At 45.4% G+C, this 21,488-nt stretch overlaps 1 non-coding gene across 1 annotated transcript; it reads left to right on the forward strand.

Moving 5' to 3' along the window:
• The first annotated feature begins 13,335 nt into the window (after positions 1 to 13,335).
• Positions 13,336 to 13,498, forward strand: LOC124717483. Its single transcript, XR_007005754.1, has one exon. It is a non-coding gene; the product is annotated as a U1 spliceosomal RNA (small nuclear RNA).
• Positions 13,499 to 21,488: the final 7,990 nt, after the last annotated feature.

Genomic DNA, 21,488 nt, shown 5'->3' on the forward strand with positions numbered 1-21,488 from the left:
ACACTGCTCTCCCAGCCGTATGTCAGTTTCCGAGACCGGAGCCGCTACTTCTCGATCAAGTAGCTCCTCAGTTTACCTCACAAGGGCTGAGTGCACCCCGCTTGCCAACAGCGCTCGACAGACCGGATGTTCACCCATCCAAGTGCTACCCAGCCCGACAGTGCTTAACTTCGGTGATCTGATGGGAACCGGTAAATAAGTATAAGAGTGTACTAGAAACATAGCTTCAGTGTAGTGTAGTGCAAATTTTGTGTGAAATTTACAACAATAAAAAAAAATTGCATATGCAATAAATTTGTTTTCAATTGTTATATAAATAGGTTTGTTGTGCTAATGTAATTATTGTACAGATATGTGTGATTATGTTACAAAACTTAATTAGACTGCATAATTTAACTAGCACAATTGTACGAAAATACTGATGGGTCAACAAATATTATGTTCTAATTGAGCTGCAATTTATTATCAAAGCTGAAAATCAACAGTCTTCTTAAAAATCAGTTAATATCTATAAAACATAAAATTCATCTTCATTATCAGATATTATTTCCTGTGCTTCTGGAGTAGGTGGGTACAGTACCTTTAATACAGCCTTAGCGCTCGCTCTCTCCCTCTCTCTCTCAATGAAATGTTATTAGTCTTGAACATTGTTTATCTTCTTTTCATTTACTATCATAGGAAGAAAATCATCAGGATGAAATGATTGGAGTGTTTGTATGTCAGATACACATAAAAACCTGAAAGGAATTTAGCTTGGTGTACACATAAAAACCTGAAAGGAATTTAGCTTGGTGTGTGAACTCCTGAAGCAAGTAATGTCTGGTTTGTACTGTAGTTGTTCATATCCATGAATTTAGAATGGATCATTTAGACAAAGGGGCCTGGCAAAAGAACTTCCTCATTAATCCACTCCAGTCTGTGATTATCTCTGCATCAAAGCATACACTGAGTGGTTTGTTGGTTGGTTGGTTTGTGGGATTAAAGGGACCAGACTGCGACGGTCATCGGTCCCTTTTGCCAAATACTGAAAACACCCACAGAGAATAAAAACAATTAACAGAATAGATCACAGACGACACAGAACAAAAGAAACTTAGACAAAGACCAGACAAAACGAACTAAAATCACACAGTGTGTGACAGTGGTTGGCCGACCATAGAAATAAAAAAGGAAAAGCCAACCACTTAGAAACACATTAAAAAATCAGTTTAAAATCGTAGGCCAAAGGCCAGAATCAACACAAAACAATAGAATAAAACAGAAACACTCAGATTAAATGATAAAAACCCCCTGCCCGAATAAAACGTAAAACTAAGTCAGCCATAGCAGAGTCATCTGTTAAAAGGGCAGGGAGCGTGTCAGGCAGTGCGAACGACTGCCTGAGCACAGCTAAAAGTGGACAGTCCAATAAAATGTGGACCACTGTCAAAACGGAGCCGCAGCGACATAAAGGTGGGTCCCCACGTCGCAATAGGTGGCCGTGCGTGATCCATGTGTGCCCAATGCGCAACCGGCAGAGGACAACAGACTCCTTGCGAGAGACCCGCAAGGAGCAGCTCCACACACTGGTAGCCTCCTTGATGGCCCGAAGTTTGTTTCGTGAAGGCAGGGCGCGCCATTCAGTGTCCCAAAGGTCCAGAATTTTGCTGCGTAGGAACTCTCGTAAATCTGTCTCCGGGAGGCCAATGTCTAGAGATGGTGTACTGGTCGCCTCTTTCGCCAGCTGGTCAACATTCTCATTGCCGTTTATCCCAACATGGCCTTGGGTCCCCACGAAGACCACAGAGTGGCCGCAACGCACAAGAGTATGCAGGGACTCATGGATGGCCATCACCAGACGAGAACGAAGAAAACACTGGTCGAGAGCTCGTAAACCGCTCAGGGAATCGCTACAGATAACGAAGGACTCACCTGAGCAGGAGCGGATATACACTAGGGCACGAAAGATGGCGACCAGCTCAGCAGTGTAAACGCTGCAGCCAGCCAGCAAGGAACATTGTTCGGAATGTTCCCCTAGAGTTAGCGCATAACCGACACGACCAGCAACCATCGATCCATCAGTGTAAACAATGCCAGAGCCCAGATACGTTGCGAGGGTGTACGCAGAGGTGCCTGGAGAGGAGGTGGAACAGGGAAAAACCCAAGCCCGGAGAGAAGCTCTTTGACGCGTACGGCGATCGGAGAACCCGACCGGGGCCGACGTTCTGGCAGATGAACGACTGACTGCGGGAACAGGACACGATAATTTGGATGCCCGGGCAAGCTAAAAACATGGGCAGCATAAGCAGCCAGAAATTGTTGGCGTCGTAAGCGCAGTGGAGGGACACCTGCCTCCACAAGTATGCTGTCCACAGGGCTGGTCCGGAAGGCACCAGTGGCTGTGGAGGATTGGGTCCAGCACCCGCATCCCAGATGGGGATGCTGAGCCATAAGTCAGGCTCCCATAATCCAGACGAGACTGGATTAACGCCTGGTAGAGCCGTAACAGGGTAGATCGATCGGCGCCCCAGCGGGTGTGGCTCAAGCATCTCAGAGCATTTAGGTGCCGCCAGCACGCCTGTTTAAACTGCCGAATATGAGGCAGCCAAGTCAACCAGGCATCAAAAACGACACCCAAAAACCTGTGGGTCTCCACCACAGCAAGAAGTTCGTTGTCAAGATAAAGCCGCGGCTCTGGATGGACCGTTCGGCACTGGCAGAAATGCATAACGCGGGTCTTGGCAGCCGAAAACTGAAAACCATGCGCTACAGCCCAAGACTGCGCCTTACGGATTGCACCCTGTAGCTGACGTTCAGCAGCTGCAATGCCAATAGAGCTGTAGTAAAGGCAGAAGTCATCAGCATATAGGGAAGCGGAGACAGAATTGCCCACAGCCGCAGCGAGCCTGTTAATGGCAATTAAAAACAGGCAGACACTTAAAACAGAACCCTGTGGCACACCATTCTCCTGGACGTTTTTTTTTTTTTTGTGGTTTTCGGGCGCACAACTTCAATGGTCATTAGCGCCCTGACTACGCTAAGAATGCACCGCGAGGCACAAGTTGACAACAACAACTAAAAGGGAAAACACAATAAAAGACAGACTGACAGGCATAGGATTAAAAAACATCATCAAATGTCCTTAGCGAGGTTTGTCAAATTGATAAAACAAAGAACACGAGCAGCTGCTCGTGGGTCATCCGCTAAAATGGCATCTAAAGTATTAGGCAGGTTAAGATCGAGGCGCAGTGTGTTAAGATCTGGACAGGACATTAAAATGTGTCTAACCGTCAGCAAGTGCCCACATGGGCAGAACGGCGCCGGCGCAGCCGTCAGCAGATGGCGATGGCTGAACTGGCAGTGTCCAATTCTTAACCTTGCTAAAACGACCTCCTCCCGCCGAGAAGGGCGTGAGGAGGACGTCCAAGCCACGGGAAGAGGTTTTAAGGCCCGAAGCTTGTTGTCGGTAAGTGCAGCCCAATCGGCATGCCACAACGACACAACGCACCGACAAATGACCCTGCTAAAATCGGACGAAGGGACACAACAAGAAGCTGTCCGAGGCTGGAGGACCGCAGCCTTGGCTGCGGCATCTGCAGCTTCGTTCCCAGGGATACCGACATGGCCAGGAACCCACATAAAGCTAACCGGCGTACCGACGTCCACCAGCTGCTGAAGAGAGCGTTGGATCCGGTGTACAAAAGGGTGAACCGGGTACAGATCACTGAGGCTCTGGATGGCGCTCAGGGAATCTGAGCAGATGACATAAGCAGAATGTCGGTGGCGGCAGATGTAAAGAACAGCCTGGTAGAGGGCAAAGAGCTCAGCTGTGAAGACCGAACAATGGCCATGGAGCCGGTATTGGAAACTTTGTGCCCCGACAATAAAGGAACACCCGACCCCGTCATTGGTCTTAGAGCCATCTGTATAAATGAAAGTCATGTTGTTGAACTTCGAACGAAGTTCCAAAAAACGGGAGTGGTAGACCGAACCGGGGGTGACCTCTTTTGGGAGCGAGCTGAGGTCGAGGTGAACGTGGACCTGAGCCTGGAGCCAAGGTGGCGTGCGGCTCTCGCCCACTCGAAAGGTTGCAGGGAGTGAAAAATGAAGGTGTTGAAGGAGGCGACGAAAGCGAACTCCAGGGGGTAGCAAGGCAGAGACATACAACCCGTATTGAAGGTCAAGAGAGTCGTCAAAAAAGGAACGATAAGACGGATGGTCGGGCATTGACAGTAGCCGACAGGCGTACCGACAAAGCAGTATATCGCGCCGGTAGGTGAGTGGCAATTCGCCAGCGTCAGCATGAAGACTCTCTACGGGACTGGTATAAAATGCTCCGATCGCAAGTCGTAAACCCCGATGTTGTATGGAGTTGAGGCGGCGTAAGATGGATGGCCGTGCAGAGGAGTATACGAAGCTCCCATAATCCAGCTTGGAGCGGACGATCGACCGATATAGACGAAGTAGGACGGTTCGATCCGCTCCCCACGACATACCACTGAGAACACGGAGGACATTTAAAGAACGGGTACAACGGGCGGCCAAATATGACACATGTGGAGACCAGCTAAGTTTCCTGTCAAAGGTAAGGCCTAAAAATTTGATTGTCTCCACGAGTGGGAGAGCAACGGGACCGAGTCGTAAGGATGGTGGGAAAAACTCTTTGTAGCGCCAGAAGTTAATACAGACCGTCTTCTCGGCAGAAAAACGGAAGCCATTGGCGACACTCCAGGAGTAAAGACGGTCAAGAGAACGCTGAAGACAGCGCTCCAGGACACGTGGACACTGCGCGCTGCAATAGATGGTAAAATCGTCCACGAAAAGGGAGCCTGATACATCAGCTGGGAGGCAATCCATTATTGGATTGATCGCGATGGCGAAGAGAGCGACGCTCAAAACTGAGCCATGTGGCACCCCATTCTCCTGGCGAAAGGTGTCGGACAGGACAGAACCCACACGTACCCGAAACTGTCGATCCATTAAAAAGGAACGAATAAAAAGAGGGAGGCGACCGCGAAAGCCCCATGTATGCATGGTGCGGAGAATGCCCGCCCTCCAACAGGTGTCGTAAGCCTTCTCCAAATCAAAGAACACAGCCACGGTCGGGCGCTTCCGCAAGAAGTTATTCATAATGAAGGTCGACAAGGTAACCAGATGGTCAACAGCAGAGCGGCGCCTTCGAAATCCACATTGTACATTGGTAAGTAGGCGTCGAGACTCGAGCAGCCAAACCAATCGAGAGTTAACCATTCGCTCCATCACTTTACAGACACAGCTGGTAAGCGAGATAGGTTGATAACTGGAAGGCAAGTGCTTGTCCTTCCCTGGCTTAGGAATCGGGACAATCTCCTGGACGTGGAAGGAACCATATGAGGCCGCGACTTGCACGCGGAAGGTACGACACGACAGAAAATTGCGGATAAAGATCGGCAGAGGGCCCCGAAGACCCCATCCATGAAGTGTAGAAAGGATGTGATGATGCCATGTCGTATCGTACGCCTTCCGCATGTCGAAAAAGACAGCGACCAGGTGCTGACGGTGGGCAAAGGCAATACGGATGGCCGACTCCAGGCTCACCAGATTGTCGGCGGCGGAGTGGCCTTTACGGAAACCACCCTGAGATGGAGCCAGAAGGCCCCGAGACTCCAGTACCCAAGTCAAGCGCCGGCTCACCATCTGTTCCAGCAACTTGCAAAGAACATTGGTGAGGCTAATGGGACGGTAGCTGTCCTCCTCCAAAGGGTTCTTGCCTGGCTTCAGAATGGGGATAACAGTACTTTCCCGCCATTGCGACGGAAACGCACCCTTGACCCAAATACGGTTGTAAAGGTCGAGGAGGCGTCGCTTGCAGTCCGCTGAAAGGTGTTTCAACATCTGACAGTGGATGCGATCTGGCCCAGGAGCGGTATCAGGGCAAGCGGCAAGCGCACTGTGAAATTCCCACTCACTGAATGGAGCATTGTAGGATTCAGAATGGTGGGTGCGAAAAGAAAGGCTCTGTCGTTCCATCCGCTCTTAATGGAGCGGATGGCCAGTGGGTAATTGGAAGAAGTGGAACTAAGAGCAAAATGCTCTGCCAAGCTGTTGGCTATTTCGTCAGAGTCTTTACAAACTGCTCCATTCAGTGAGAGCGCAGGGACACTGACAGGGGTCTGATAGCCGTAGAGGCGTCGGACCGTGGCCCAGACCTTTGAGGGAGACATGGAGACCAATGGTGGACACATACCGCTCCCAGCACTCCTGCTTGCTTTGGCGGATAACGCAGCGGGCTCGCGCATGCAGCCGTTTGAAGGTGATGAGGTTTTCATTGCAGGGATGTCGCTTGTGACGCTGTAGCGCCCGCCGGCGATCTTTAATCGCTTCAGCGATCTCAGGCGTCCACCAAGGCACAGTCCGCCGCCGAGGGGACCCATAAGAACGGGGAATGGCAGATTCAGCGGCAGTAACTATGCCGGTGGTGACCGATTGAACCACCGCATCAATGTCAGCACTAGAGAGAGGCTCAATAGCGGCAGTGGAGGAAAACAAGTCCCAGTCAGCCTTATTCATAGCCCACCTGCAAGGGCGCAGAGAAGACTGACCCTGTGGCAGTGACAGAAAGATTGGAAAGTGGTCACTACCACACAGGTCGTCACGCACTCTCCATTGGACAGACAGTAAGAGGCTAGGGCTGCAGATCGAAAGGTCGATGGCGGAGTACGTGCCATGCGCCACGCTGAAGTGTGTGAAGGAACCATCATTTAGAAGCGAAAGATCGAGCTGTGCCAATAAATGCTCAATGGTGGCGCCTCGTACTGTCGCCACTGACCCACCTCACAGAGGGTTATGGGCGGTGAAGTCGCCCAGTAACAAGATTGGACCATCCAGTGGAAGGTAAAGACTGCAGACGGTAACAGCTTGTGGAGTCCACACCCGAACAGCGACAGCCTCTAAAGCTGTTTGTAGAGGGACAGACTCGCTGTGAAGAGAGTTAAGGACATAGATGCAGACGCCACCAGACACCCTTTCATAAGCTGCCCGGTTCTTATAATAATCCCGATAGCCACGGAGGGCGGGGGTTTGCATTGCTGGGAACCAAGTTTCCTGAATAGCAATACAGGAGAAAGGGTGAAGGCTGATAATTTGTCTGAGCTCAGCTAGATGGTGGAAGAAACCGCTGCAGTTCCACTGGAGGATGGTATTGTCCATGTCTGAGAAAGGCGTGACGGGACTTGGAAGGCAGATTACGCAGCTGGGTCACCTGCTGCCTCCAATTGAGCACCGGTGCTAGCGCTATCCATGGCGTCTGAGGGACCAGCGAGTTCGAGGTCCTCAGCGGATGCCAGAATCTCCACCTCGTCCTCAGACGCCGAGCTTGTAGGAAGCGGTGGGATGGGTGCCACCGCAATGTCGTTAGCCTTGGGGACTTTCTTCTTCTTCTGTTTCTCTCGCTGTGCCTTCGGTGGTTCAGGCTGGGAGGGCTTCACTGGGTCAGTCTCAGGGACAGACGACGACCGTGAGGCCCTACAACCAGGGACCGGTGGTTGTTTGAGCCACTTGCGGCTGTCTGCTTTTGTACCGGTCGGAACTTGCGAAGGGAGGTCCCCAAGGGACCCCTTCCTGGCGAGAGGAACCGAAGAAGACTTACACTTCTTCGGCTGGGAAGGGGGAACTGATGTCCCCGATGGTTGGGGGGGGGGGGGGGGTGTTGCTCCTGAAGTAGATGGAGCAGGAGCAACAGGGAGTTTAGTGCCCCCCACCATCAAGGGGCAGGTGTGGGCCTTCGACTCTGAGAGCTGACTGGAGCTGATGGAACTGTAGCAGGAATGACAGTTACAGCATAAGATGATGTCATAGCCACTGGATGAAGCCGATCATATTTCCGCTTCGCCTCAGTGTACGTCAGTCGGTCTTGGGTCTTGATTTCCATGATTTTCCGCTCCTTCTGCAGAATCACCACAGTTTACACAGATTGGAGGCGGGGCACAGGGATGATCAGGATGGGATGGTCGACCACAATCGCGACATACGAGGTCGGAAACACAGCATGAAGACATATGGCCGAACTTCCAACACTTGAAGCACCGCATCGGGGGAGGGATATATGGCTTGACATCACAACGGTACACCATCACCTTGACCTTCTCAGGTAACGTGTCACCCTCGAAGGCCAAGATGAATGCACCGGTGGCAACTTGACGTTCCCTCGGACCCCGGTGGACGCGCTGGACGAAATGGACACCTCGTCGCTCCAAGTTGGCGCGCAGCTCGTCATCGGACTGTAAAAGGAGATCCCTGTGGAAGATAATGCCCTGGACCATATTCAGACTTTTATGGGGCGTGATAGTTACGGAGACATCCCCCAGCTTGTTACAAGCGAGCAAGGCCCGCGACTGGGCGGAGGATGCCGTTTTTATCAACACCGATCCGGACCGCATCTTGGAAAAGCCCTCCACCTCCCCAAACTTGTCCTCTAAATGCTCTACAAAGAACTGAGGCTTCATGGATATAAAGGATTCCCCATCAACTCTGGTACAGACAAAATACCTGGGCGAATACGTCTCACTTTCATTCAATGCCTTTCGTTCCTCCCATGGTGTGGCGAGGGAGGGGAACGATTTGGGGTCATAAACGTTACCTTTAAAATAGGCCCTCGAATGCTTAGAGACTGCTGGTGGCTGGCCACCAGCAAGAGAAGATGTGCCACGCTTCATTGCGTGTCATCCACCCTGATGCCACCTACTCTGACCAAGGGCCCTCCCCACGGGCGCCACCCAGCCACAGCAAAGGCCACATGGCAGGATGGCCATTGCCGGGAGTCCCGATGCCCCAGGGAGGTGGGCATCTACTCCTTGGCATACGTGGGGAGTTAACGGCGCAGGCATCAGTAGAGCGATCCCTGTGTTGTCAGGGGGCTACAACCAACAGGGTACATGGTGACCCCACCACAACGGACTGGCTACCGTGCTGGATGTTAGGTGACATGTGGTCCACGGTCGCCGTCAGTGCAGAAAATGGCCCTGCACATTGCTTGGCAGAAAGTGCACGCAGGAGCGTATCCATGCCCAAGCGATGGAGAGCGAGCAGGACTGCAATGCAACGATGAATAAGATGGCGAAAGTTCTCAATGCAAGATGGACACAATGCACCAAGTAAGGCGCCCTTCCCCAATCGGCTCGCTCTTCGGAAAAATTTTGAGATATGGAGGTCAAACCCGACAGGGGACCATCACATAAGGCCGAAACGTTTGAGACTCCTTTTAGTCGCCTCTTACGACAGGCAGGAATACCGCGGGCCTATTCTAACCCCCGAACCCGCAGGGGGAACCAAGTAAGGCGTCCTTCCCCAAATGGCTCGTACTTCTGTAGAATTTGGAAAAATGGAGGTCAAACCCAAGAGGGGACCATCACATTAAGGCCGAAACATTTGAGACTCGTTTTAGTCGCCTCTTACGACAGGCAGGAATACCGCGGGCCTATTCTTACCCCCGAACCCGCAGGGGCACACTGAGTGGTGATTGGCATAAAATGATTGCCTGGAGGTATGGCTTAACTTTAGGGATAATGGTTTACTTCTTTCAAGCCAATTTCACTATGCCAAAATTTTTATCACAATTGGAAAAAGAGTTCCACACACTGGGAAGAGATGAGGTATAGTGATGTTCCTTGTATGTGAGAGGTATTAGCAGAAAGCAGGAAGGCCTTGTTCTTATTTTGTACACATACAGCATGAGAAAGAAATAAATTGACTGCTACCATTCAGCTTTGGTGCTGGAAAATTTTTGGCATAATTGAATTCTGTGACAATACTCTCTCACTATCTTGAGCTTTCTCTAAAATTTCTGTTTTTTTTTTTTTCATTTCAAAGTATTGGTGAAACTTTTTCTTGTGAAGTAAATATTCAACTCTGCAGCTATAAGCAGGAATACTTGCAAGTTTTGTTTCACATCGTGTAAAATAGTCACCTACATCACTTTTAGGGTTTCGGTTTGAGATCGACATTTCTATGTAAACAGTTTGAAGAAGTATGTGCAATATTTCACAGTATGGTAAGAGGTTTCCCAGACTGACCCTTAAAAATCCTCAGTGTCTTAAAGTGTTTTAATATTTAAATCTGGGTAGTGAAAATGCTAATAGCTAGATTTAATTTGTCAGTAACAACTTTTTTGTGAGGTATCCACAGCACGTGATTTATCACCAGTTCCCAAACATTATGACTTGAACTTGGATGGCCTGTTAGTATGAGTACCTCTTCTTTCCACGAAAGATTTATTTAGAACAACTTTCTCCTGACTACTGTGCACTCTCATAACACTGAACTTAAGTGATGTTAATAAAAATTTCTGACAAACTTCGACTTCTGTCCCTTGCAGACATAACCCACAAGCCAGGTATGTCAGAGTCCTTGCAGCATTTAGAGCAATAGTTTTTGATTCATTAAATATCATAAATTAGTTTGCATTGTATCTTGAATTTTTTAGGCTCATTTAACCAAAAATTACTGAATAACTCGGCTTGGTAATTTTCATTTAAATGCTCCCGCATGTACCGTAACAATCCTTCTGCCAACAGCCCTGCATGCATTCCAATATTTTAGCTTGTATTGCATTATTTGAAGCAGTAACATATTGTTTGCCTGTATATAGCAAAGCACTAAATTTAAAATTAAAAGTTACTGTAGATTACATAACATCATTATGCAGCAGTAATCAACTGTGCATTGATTTCATCAGACTGCTGTCCTAATGTCAAAGAGTTAACTGATTGAAACAGAAATTGCTGGGATTAGAGATGGAAGTTTGGCGGGTGACATAAACCAATGAGTATACAGGTAAGCCCATGTGCCCTTTTTGCTTCCACCGCCTCTACTGCAGATTGTCTAACTCTGACAAGCTGTATTTCAAACGTTCTGCTTCACAGTTGCTTTTTAGCAAGGAAAGCGTTGTATGTTAGCTCTGATGTGTAACACAAATGGAAATACGGAAGCGTCCGATCGCACCCGTCTCCTTTGACCCATGACGTCACAAATATGGCGGAAACAAAAACAAACACACACACTTTCCACAAGAAGCCTAATGACACTAACGGGACAAGCGCGGGAAATGGGGTGTTTTGGGTGGGGGGCAAACTAAATATAAACAAATTTAGACGCCTTGCGTAGCTACAACGTGTAAGTTAAGACAGCCATGCATGAATACCCACCCACCTCCCCAGGGGTCGTAACCCGTGCAACCCATAGAAGATAAAGATGCTTCAGTAGCTGATTAGTGTTTTTTGTCTTTAAAAAAAAAAAAATCTCACGAGATAGAACGAACAGATCAGAAAAGTAAATAAAATAAGATAAAACAGAACTGGAGACAGCCACACTCAAACCAAACTCCGCGCCGTCATGACGTCACACACAACACCTTTACGTCACGGGTCAAAGCCGACGCGTTGGATCGGACGCTTCTGTCGACCCACACAAATCTATGATGAGGAGGTTGCTAGAAATATGGGACCAAATATCACAGACACCAGCAGAAAACGAGTTTAGTACAGCAGCAAAAACAGCTTTGGTAAACAAACAAAACGACGATAACCTTTTACACCTCTTGAATGTTTATATAGAAATAACTCGGCAATAAGTTATTTTAACTTTTCAGTATATGGAAATTTCTGAAGCGGTTATCTTTGTAAATTGACATTACCAATTTAGAACACACTCCTTTAGTTTTTCCATTTAATTCTGAACAGTAAAAGGCTGACACAGTAGAAGCTCAAGTTTATGAAGCACACAAGCTGACAGAGGAACTGAAAACTAATATTTCAAATTGTTTTGCTATTACATCATGGGTCAAAAATTGACGGGTGGAACCGGACACTTCTGTTGACCCAAAACGAGTTGCTTAAGTTTCATTTCTTATTTCCGTCCTGAGGGCCATAATTCAATGCTATATTTCATTATGAATATGTAAACCACTTGTGACGATTACTACCAGCAGGTTTACACGAAGTAATTGCACCTTTAACGCTATTAATCTATACCTGAAACAAATAAAATCAATCCGTCGGTATGCAGGCAAACTGCATAGAGCTTATACGTTAACAGTAAATTAAACCAGTTGCTAGGTAAGTTATGAGTCTTAGCTTGTGTTGTGATCTCCCCAAACAATTTCCTTAATTTTCTGTTGTAACTAAATATATCGAGAACAGTGTCGTCTGCAAGAGGTGTACAAAAGGTCGTAAAATGTTGTAGCTCATCAAAAATGAAGCTTCATTTAGAGTGATCTTTTCTTCAGAATCAGTGTGTGCGGCTGAGAGAAATTTACGATTTCACACGTCCTTGGATCACTGTTTGTCTTTCCTCTTTCTCGCATTGTGTAGTGTAGGCCTACTACTCAAAATTCTCTCGTAGAAATAAACCCGTTAACGAAAGGCAGTGGCTAAAAGATGTGACAATCAAACCTTAGCGATATCTGCCCCACAGACAACGTATGTTCTAATTAACAACTTAAAGTAGGGAGGAATTCCGCCTTTACCGTTTTATAGTTTTGTTTTTGCGGAAACGCATTTCAGCACGTTAAGTACTTTCTTCTATGGGATTGTATGTCTTTCTTTCTGAAAAACTATGACATGTTAACCCCTTATGTTGGTTACAGGAATTTTTGACTCGAAATTATTTAAATTTGCAAAGAAGCGATTGTTTTAACATTAGTTTACATAAGATACACGGTTAAGAGAATTGTCTCCGAGCTGAGGCATGAACTTATGTCATTCACTTACGCCATGCATAAAGGATCTAAATATCGAAATAATACGGATCCACATTTGTTCACATACCTCACATGACACTATTAGTTGTATATTCTGGTAGTTTTATATGTCCCAAGTATTCTGCAGATTTGTATTTGCAAAATATTGTGGTCTTGCTTCTCGAGTTTACGACATCTTAAAACACCTACTTCATTTGCTGTTGTCAATTCTTGCTCTTACACGTGGATTTGTTATAATTAATCAGCAAAGCGACGGGTTATGCGGCCACAACACGTATTGTGATTCAACCTCGTGTTTACTGCTTGGTGGGGTCAGGGAAGGGAACTGACAGCGCATGTTGCAGATCCACTATTTGAGTGACATCTACCGCCGGCACTCTGAGTTCGTTGGACCAATTAGACTGAAGTTGGCACTCCCAGAATACTGTACCTGTCAAATGTAGGCAGACTGCATGTACGAGTATGCAATAGATCAATATCATGGGATGGCCAATTTCGTTCTCTTCCGCTACAGGTAGTGTGTATGGTGGGACAGATCACAGGAAATGTGAACAATGATAAGCGCTCGCTTCGTATGATGCGCACAGTACGAGATAAAGTAGCGAGTTTTTCCGGCCTATGGCATACTTACCTGGCACAGGGGATACCGTGATCATGAAGGCGGTTCCTCCAGGACGAGGCTCTTTCATTGCACTTCGGTTGGGCTGACCCCTGCGATTACCCCCAATGTGGGTAACTCGGGTGCATAATTTTTGGTAGTCAGGACTGCGTTCGCGCAGACCCGGTCTAATTACAATCGATATTAATTTTGCGGTAGTACATATTCATATGAAGATATTAACTGTTCACGAAGGAACGGATACAATTGGCGACCGTGCAGATTCTCTAGAATAAAAGATTACAGATTGAAATCCTCAGCTGCTGACAGGTGTTGTCGACATACCTCGATGGCGACAGCTGAAAATGTGTGGCCCGACCGGGACACGAATCCGGGATCTATTGCTTACATGGCAGACGCTCTATCCACATGAGCCACCGAGGACGAATAGCTCGACCCACACTCATGGGGGTCTCACGGGAAGCGTACAAGTCGCTGCAGTCGCGCTATTCATCTGTGTCTTCGGTGGCTCAGATGGATAGGGCGTCTGCTATGTAAGCAGGAGCTCCCGGGTTCGAGTCCCAGTTGGGTCACACATTTTCAGCTCTCCCCATCGAAGTATATATTGTGATAACACATATTCCTCCATATTTCTAAAAATTTAATTAAATGTTCTTGAACCAGCATTCCTTACGTCCCGAGATTTCTGGTCCTAATAGGATACTGTTGGGTGTGTGGGACATATAGCACATTGTCAGTTCGAAAGCGACATTAAAGAGCCATGACACTTGCCATTTCATCCAGCTCCAGTGTGTGTTGGTCAGATGGCACTTACCTAGCATGCCAGCCCTGGTCGTTCATTGCTCAACTTCTGTTTGAATTTGTCTTATAATGTGGAACACAATAGGGCGTAGTCAAGTGTACGTTTGTCCGAGGAATCTTACGACAATACACTCTAGGAATCCCCAAAAAACAGCATGTAACACATTTCCACCTGATGCAACGCCTTAGTTTTTTTCTGGTGTACTCTGATTTGGACGTTGTTTGTGTCACAAAATTGCGTATAAAGTCACGAGTTGTGTGTATAAACATTGCTTCGAAATGTTCTGCCGCATTCCTTTTCGGCAAAAGCCAGTCAGTATTCGTGACCTATAGGAATTTTCCCCTGTTCAGTTTTTTTCCGAAAAGAATGCAGTGCATTCGCCCAGCTGAACTGCCTGTGATGTCAGCTTCCTCGCTCACTCTGATCTTCCATAGTCATTCATTGAACTTCCCGCAGTCTGGGGCGTGCCTAACTTCTCATTGTGTGTGCGCATGTTTTAATACATCAGTTCGAAAATAAATAGTCTTCAGTGCAATACCAGAAACCACATGACTGTATTCCAGTTTGTTTTCATCTGTTCAGCTGTCGAACTCTTCAAAGTCACATAAATAAAAAATAATAATTCTTGCGCGTTCGCCACGCAAAACAATTCATTGTTGCCAAAATAATTGTACTTCGCATGTATATATTCGAAACGTTAAACGCAGTCGTTGCAAGAATCATGTCTTCCCCAGCACTGGCGTGATCATTAGCTTCTCACCCTTTCACACACAAACCTCTCAACCTACACTCGCACATTCCTAGCCACTCTTGTACTATTTTGTTAATTCCTCTTATCACCCGCATAAAACCCAAGGACAGCAACAAATAAAGTTACATATTAACAGGCGAATGGAGTACAGTGCAGTGATAACCAATTACGACCATTGCGCTAATTGGTGATAAACCCACAATGTTGACTAAGAGTAATACTGAGAGATTACGCTGTGCACAAGGGAACGCACCATATGTCGCTTTCTGACACAGTCTACAATTCGTAGAATGAAAGAAGGGTGAGAATATGGGGACAACTGTTTTGTCTCAAGTGCCAACACCCAATAATTATCGAGAAAATGCCTGTTAAAGTTTCTGCATTTCATAAGCCAGCATTGCGCAATGTCGGTAGAGCAGTCTGTAAGAGTGTCGCTTCGAATGTTTGCTCCATGTTTCCAAGTACAGTCTGACGTTTCTCTCTATTTATTTTTTGCTGTCGCCGAAGTACGCGACAAAACTACTTTTTGTCACGTTGCGAAATACAATGAAACTGTTGGCGAAAGAAATAAACATTGCAGATCTTATTAAAAATACGTAAATCGGGAGGGAGACGGTCCAGATATCCTTTTTTAGTTATTTCCAAACAGCTCCAGATACGTGTCGGGATGGCTCATTTGAAAAGAAACGGCCGAATTCCGAGCTTTTGCATCGTCTCTGTTTGTCGACGGGACGTTAAATCCTAATTTTTCTCCCCTCCTTATTAATCGTCTAACATGAACAGTAATTGAAAATCAAAACGTATAAATCCCAGTGTTTAAAACTTTTGCTTTGAACAATCACATTTTTTAGAATAAATATTATTAGAAAAAGCGATGTCGATAACGTTGCTAAATACCTTGCGGCCTGGCAATAATTTCGCGGCATACTACATGCATATCGAAGCATTTACTTGGAAGCCGGAGCTTGCATTGGCTGATGAATAAAGGTGTATGTTTTAATCGCGTCACTTCTTGCGATTTCTCTTTACTGTGCGATGAGAATATGCACTTTAGTGATCGACGAATGCAATCCTTAATATGTCGGTAAAAGTGACGTCTCATGGTTAACAGAACGGCGTATACTTTAGCGGAATTACTTTTAATGTACACACCAGAGAGTTTATAGAGACCGACGTGTTCCCAGTTTTTCTTGAAAAGAATTCGATTGCGCCATTGGAGACATGCGCACTGAAGTGGTCATTATATTGAACTAGCTGATATTAAGACTGATAATATTAATAGTATAACATTAAACGTAGCATACTCAAACATTATTTTGCAAGTTGGTTGGTTGTTTTGGGGAAGGAGACCAGACAGCGTGGTCATCGGTCTCATCGGAGTAGGGAAGGATGCGGAAGAAGTCGGCCGTGCCCTTTCAGAGGAACCATCCCGGCATTTGCCTGGAGTGATTTAGGGAAATCACGGAAAACCTAAATCAGGATGGCCAGACGCGGGATTGAACCGTCGTCCTCCCGAATGCGAGTCCAGCGTCTAACCACTGCGCCACCTCGCTCGGTCTTATTTTGCAAGTCTTCGAACACAATAAAACGAAGTATATGACACATTTATTTTTAAAACCATTTAAAGTTGTGTTCCCTGATCCTGCCTTTACTTCGCAATAATTTTTTTTAGAAGATCAGCCCTTCATTTAATTACCTTTCTGGGGGGGGGGGGGGGGGGGAAATCGTAAATTATATTTCACGAGAAGGAAGGGTGGATCTTACACGTTGTCAGGCTTCAATTACGACTGAAACATCAGTGTGTGTAATGCATTGTAAATCATTAACGGTGGCGTATTGCGTGTAATTGACTTGATGCGTGTCGCAGCGTTACATAGTCGCTCTTGACACACTGCTCTTACATCCCTCGCTTCTTTGCTGAGCTCTCGCGGTTTTTTCTCGTCGCTTCCGCCGCTGTTGAGGTTTTATAAATTTATAAGCTGATTCCGCTGCACATCGGTTGGACTCGGGTATCGTGACTGCGCTCGCCCAGACCCGGTCTAATACAATTAAGTCAAATTTATTACACTCCGTTATTGTATAACCTCAGGTTATAAACGTAAATAAATTATAAATGTTGTCATTTACCAATTACAGCGCTTGTGGGGTGATTGAAAATTAATGTCCAGGGATAACACCTACCGTTAGTTCTATTTATTAAAAAATGCCTATGTTCCAAATTTTGAACCAATGTTCAAATGTGTGTGAAATCTTATGGGACTTTAACTGCTCAGGTCATCAGTCCCTAAGCTTACACACTACTTAACCTAAATTATCCTAAGGACAAACACACACACCCATGAGAGGACTCGAACCTCCGCCGGGACTAGCCGCACAGTCCATGACCGCAGCGCCCAAGACCGCTCGGCTAATCCCGCGCAGCATTCTCATTAATCGTATGTCGCTTACGTAGTGCCAATTCGATGGTTTCATCTGTTTTCAACTATACTGAAAGTAGATTCCTAGGCAAGGCACTCACCTACGAGGTGTGCCAAGTCGTAATGTTATTTATTCGAAACGCAGTCCGTGCACTTCCAGGGAATACGCTATAGTGTTACATTTCGTTGTCTGTTTCCACATAATGCTCGTCGATTTTCTTTCCACGAAGCTATTGCAAAAAAGGTACATGCTAGTTCGGTGTTGTTTTGGGTGACCCGTGCTTCTTTGCACTAGATATTTTTAGGGTTCCGCGCCACAATCGGTAAAAACAGAACCCATACACGATCACTTTGTTGTCTGTCCACCTGTCTGCCCAACTTAAAAACTGTACTGCCCAGGAACGGGTAGGTTTATGAAGTTGAGATGTAGGTCACATACTAAGGCCTACAGTCCCCTGCCAGGATAAAAAGTTAAAGCTTGTAAGTCAATGCAGTCAAAAGATACGGCCATGTATGACATATTTTGAGACTCAAACTTACTCATCAAAACCAGTGGGATACTTCTTGTTCGCCTAGAATCACGAAATATGTCAAGAAACAAGTTTCGCAGTACAGCTAAAGGGAATAAATCGAAAACTGTAATTTTATAAATACATCCCAAAAAAAGTTTTGGTCATTTGTTATCTTACGGTTCCTTGGTGGGTAAAAGATTAAAGCTTCTCAGTCAATGCAATCAAAAGATATGGTCATTTACGTCACATATTTTGATATTCGCAAACTCGCTTCAAAACCTATAGAGTACTCCACGTTGACCTACAATAATGAAGTTTGGCAAGAAGCAAGGTTTCATAGTGCAAGTAAAGGAAAAAAATCCGAATATAGTGAATCTGTAATTATATCACGCAATAAAACCATAACATTCTTGAAAATCTTCGAATCCCTGGGACCGATATCTTGCCAGTATCAGTGCCGAAAACAGGCAAAAATGGTGGAGATTCTCGATTCCTGGCATAGAAAAACTGTCTTTATATGTAATGAAGTTTGTATGGAACCCATAGTACGTTTTTAGTCATAAGAAGTTTTGGTTATTTTTCTTATTTAGATAGGGTGCTTTGAAAAGGGGCTTTTCGTCTCATAAAATATCGCTGTTTATTCGGATAGAATACAAATCGCTGGGAATGGCATCCAAGAAAAATCCCAATGAAAAAGGAGTGATCGTAGGACAATGAAACTTTTGTAAGGACATGCGAAAAAGAAACAACGAATAAACCTTTGAAAGAAACTTTCAGTTTCCACATGAGACGGTAAGATTTGTTAATTGCGTACAAGGTTACAAAAGTTGCTCAGTGTGACGCCCATCTGCACTCGTGACAGCCTGGAACCCCATTGGAAATTGCTCTACGGCTGTTAGAATCAATCAGAAGACAGGGAAAATTACTTCGTAATATGTGTATCGACCTGTAACTCGCAACACGAGGTAATTGTCTGCAACTGCTACAACAATCTTTACAGTTCCGTTACTGATATATGAGGCACTGAGAGCACAAGCGGACTAACCCCGGAGAAGTCAATATGGAGGAAACAGGTCTCATAATACGGGCCCACAAATAATGTATGTTTGTGATACATTGCAGCCTTGTAACATGCATATGATGTAACTGTGGTTTTATTGAACAATATTTTGACATAGATAAATTACAAAAGTACTATATAGTAGAATATTAGCAGTTTTGTTGTGGCTTAGTCCATTTTCGCTCCAAGTAGTTGAACATTCTCAATGACAGGTCCGTTAGTACGCTGATGCATGTGACAATAGTATTCATTACTAGTATACATTGTACACATTACATGTACCATTTTACATTGGTTTCTGTAATGTTACGCATTGTGTTACATTTCAAAATCATCCACAGGCAATGTTTCTACAGCATTTGATGACGTTTGTAAAGTTTTGTAGAAATCATGATGAAGTGGAGGTACATACGGAAGCAAACTTAGCAGATCCTTCTTTTTTGCCTCTGTAATTACATTTCCATTAGGATAAAGCAGTTCGAGATTGCTGATGCATGTGGATGTTCGTTTGGCCACATCAATTTCCTGAAATGGCTCTTGGTTTTGGTTCGAGTATTTATACAATATTTTGAATCTGTTGGTTGCTTCATACCGCAGCCACTGTATGTTCAACCATTGTACTTTACAATTGCCAGAAGACGTTTTTCGATTCGTGATGTTTCTTTCGAGTTGTTTTGTTGAAAAGAAACATTCCGCATTCATATTAATTACCTTGAATGGATTCCTTTTTCTGGCACTCACTACCACATCATTCCAGTGTTTAGGACGGTAAATATTAGGAAAATACTTTTTTCGTTTCTGAACTAAGCCAAAATCCTGATCACAGGGCAGGTACGAGTGTCCGCTAACTAAAAATTTATGGTCTATTTCCTTCACAGAGAACTCTGAGCTGTTGACAATGTATTGGCACAGTACAGCAACCTTTATGTTTCTATTCTGGCCTCCGCACTGATCAGAGTACATAATTAGTTTTTCAGTCCTGACAAAATTGCGTATGAAGTACAGCAAACAAGAACCAATTTCTTGTGGCCCTCTCGACGCAATGGATTCATGCCACAGAAACATGTATACATCATCATTGTGCATATTGTGGATGCCAAAGCAATATGTCCACAACTGACGTTTGTAATAGCAAACTCCAGTTGAGATGATCGGTGTAGGCAAAGTTTTCATCAAATCAAATGTTATCACTGTAACGTTACCATCTGATTTGCTAAGCAATGTATCACTATGTAAACCTGCCCGTGCATACTCAGCTTTTTGCTGATGGAATTCACGTTCTGCAATTAACTCCGTCCTCTCCTTATCATTATCGGCAGCTGTTATTTTTACCTGCAAAGCATCACATGTTCGACAAGAGTCGGACACTGGTGGATGAAATGACAAATTGAAGTTTTCGTAAAAAATTTTGCGGAAAATAAAATGAGAAACGGGCATTTGCTCCTCTGCACAGTACAGTGAATACGTGACTGATAAATTTAAATCTGGTCCTAAATACTTTCTACCGTTATTTTTATGATACGCATAATGGCTTTCATACGCCGGGAATTTTTCTATGAAACGTTTTACTACATCAACTTTGTGGCGAGGTGTTTTATTACCAGGTTCACCTTTACCTCTACCATCACGAGGAGGGGTGGCTTTTTCCCCTTTATTCTTGAGTACCCTATCGATTCTTCCAGCAGATACGGCTAAAGTATTCTGAAAGAATCTTTTGCACACCCTCGTTTCAGACCCATTTGAATTGAGCAAGTAATACAATCTCGTCTTCTCCCTACGTGAATGTTGCTGACCTACGTAAGACCGTGCTTTATCAACGACTTTAATCATGGTAAACAGGAAAGCCGACTGCAGATCGTGGCTGCCTAAATTATAAAACTCATTGAACACTTGTTCCTGCTGTTCTTCGTTGATGTGTTTGTGGCACTCATACCGGCACGTACACTCGCTGATTTTCCGCAATTCCTTTCGAGGTACAAGGTTACCCTTACGGTTTACATACTCTTGACCTAGAGCTCTCCGTTCTTTCCTAACGTTACGAAGCCATTTATCTTCGTTTCTAAGGCGCTTCTTTCCTCGGCTCCGTACCACGGCATCGTCGTTCGTCTCTGGCACGTCCTCTGGAACAGTTGTTGTTGCAGCCGTGCTCGCTCTCGCGTCTCCCGGCACTTCCCCATCGGACGCAAACATCTCTGTAATAACAATATCCATCCCTCAATGTAATATTAACTACACTACAGTAATGGTCAACGTGTGCATTGGTATCCACAGGCAAAGCAATTGCTCAACACAACTCGGCGGGCGGTAAAACATTGTTGTACACACAACATTACAAGTGATCGTTACTTGATTACACAAAATAGCAATACATAAAGTATTGTTTGTATGTCATTCTGTTTTCGTATGGAAAACAACCTGCATTTTCTGAACAAAGTCACCATTCGAGATACGGTACATCTAGACGTGTTTGCATATGAACGCGTTAGTGTACAATCGACAATGTTATCCGCAAAAAAGGAATGGAACACAATACAAACTAACCTTCCAATTGCTCCTCCACGCTTTTCGCAGGGGCTGCCATGCTGATCAACTGAAATACACGTCCACGTGGTCAC

This window comes from Schistocerca piceifrons, chromosome 9 (assembly GCF_021461385.2).
Source record: "Schistocerca piceifrons isolate TAMUIC-IGC-003096 chromosome 9, iqSchPice1.1, whole genome shotgun sequence".
NCBI classification, from domain to species: Eukaryota; Metazoa; Arthropoda; class Insecta; order Orthoptera; family Acrididae; genus Schistocerca; species Schistocerca piceifrons.